Source organism: Morone saxatilis, unplaced genomic scaffold (genome assembly GCF_004916995.1).
Source record: "Morone saxatilis isolate NCDOM2014 unplaced genomic scaffold, NCSU_SB_2.0 Contig0, whole genome shotgun sequence".
NCBI classification, from domain to species: domain Eukaryota; kingdom Metazoa; phylum Chordata; class Actinopteri; family Moronidae; genus Morone; species Morone saxatilis.
In genome coordinates this window covers 20,008,303-20,010,120 of record NW_023339650.1, presented here as the reverse complement: position 1 = coordinate 20,010,120, position 1,818 = coordinate 20,008,303, and positions in this window count along the sequence as shown.

The window sequence follows — 1,818 nt, the reverse complement described above, 5'->3', positions numbered from 1 at the left end:
GAGAGAGAGAGAGAGAGATTGTGGGTTACTTCATGTTATCTCAGTCTTGTTTGTGAAACTCGAACAAATTTGTTCTTCCTGATTTTTGTGCTCACTGCAGAGTTAATGTTTGAACTCTCAGACTGACTTCAAACCTGAAGATGAGTGATCGTGAGGAGGAAGAGGAGGACCGAGCAGAGTCTCCAGTTTCCAGCTATCTGTCTATGAAGAGTGACCGGTCCAAAGGTGAACCTGAACCCTCAGACACACAGTAAGAGAACTTACTTTATTAAGTCTCATTTAATAAAAACTTCATTTGATAGTTGACAGTTAAGAGTGACAGAAAACAGAAAATGATTAACATATAGAAATGAAACTGTCTGGACTTGAACCTGTGACATCACTGTTACATGCAATGTGTCTTAGACTGCTGGTCTACCAGAATTTATGTTTTATCTATTTAGACCAATTCTAACCTTAGTTCAAACCTGATTAACTCAAGCTAAGCTGTCAGAGACATAATCAGCTCTCTTTAATGGAAGGCTTTTATTGTGAAGCAGCTGCAGGAAGTGTTGAGTTTGAAACAATACCAACAGGCAGATCAATAAATGTTTAATAAGACAGACAGATAGGCGAAACAGTTAATAATTATTTTATATAAAAGTGCACTATTACTCTCTATACATCCATCTGTAAAGTTTACCTGAATTTTCTCAGTCACAATTGCCTTTTTCTGCATGACAGCAAATATAAACTAAATCCTTTATTGGGTAGCATTAAATATACACTATGTTATAATGCATAGAACAATGTAGTTGAATTAGGTCAATTCTGCTCCGCTCTCCCTTAAAGGAGTCATATTATGCCCTTTTTCAGGTTCACAATTTTACTTAAACTTAACGTAAACTAGAACTTACTAGAAAGGTTTTTATGTTTTAACGTTCCAAAAACACATTGTTTCTCTCATTCTGCCTAATGCTGAAGCAGCTCCCGTTTGAGCTCCCGTCTCTGTAGGGCCCTCCTTCTGAAAAGCCCAGTCTGTTCTGATTGGTCAGCTCCTACGAACTGCTGCAGCCTTCCGTATTCCACCATAGGGTTGCCGGTGTTTTGGCAGGTAGTCCCTTACTGTTACTGGGTTTAGCTGCATTTTTCGTTCAATAACTGCTTCTAAGCCAAAAACTTCACCACCAGACCTGAAATCGTAGAGAAATTAACAATCAGAATTATAGCTTTCCATGACGTTTTCTTCAGGTAAATACTGCTAATGTTATTTATATCTCTGTATGACATAATGTTCAATGGTCAACATAACTTAATGTCTAATAAAGTAATGTGCTTATGTAGTTGAAAAACTGCTCAGTAACCAACTGTGGACTGTACTGTATCCATATTTCATAGTAAGTCGGATATTTTAACTTGAAACATATGTGTTATTTGTCACACAAATGTTGCCAGATGTATGCTCGTGTATAATGCAGTGATCCATTTTAACCTCAATATTGTATCTTTTACATTATCTGTCAACATCGTAATAAAGTTTTACTGTGAACCAGAAATGTGTTGTGTTGCTTACAGTCAATATTCAATACAGGATTACTCGCAAAACTATTTCACATTTTCATAGGTGTTACTTGGACCAGGTTTTCAACCCTTCCACATGCAGGAAATTATCTACGTGTTTCATAAAACCTCTGTGAAAGAACATATTATTATCTTAAACCATACTTATTACTAAATGTAGTGTTCAGAGTTTTATTCAAATTCCAGTTACACAGAAATATAAATTGTGTGTATGTTGCAAGTAACAAAGCTATAACTTTTATGTAAACTGTGCAGATC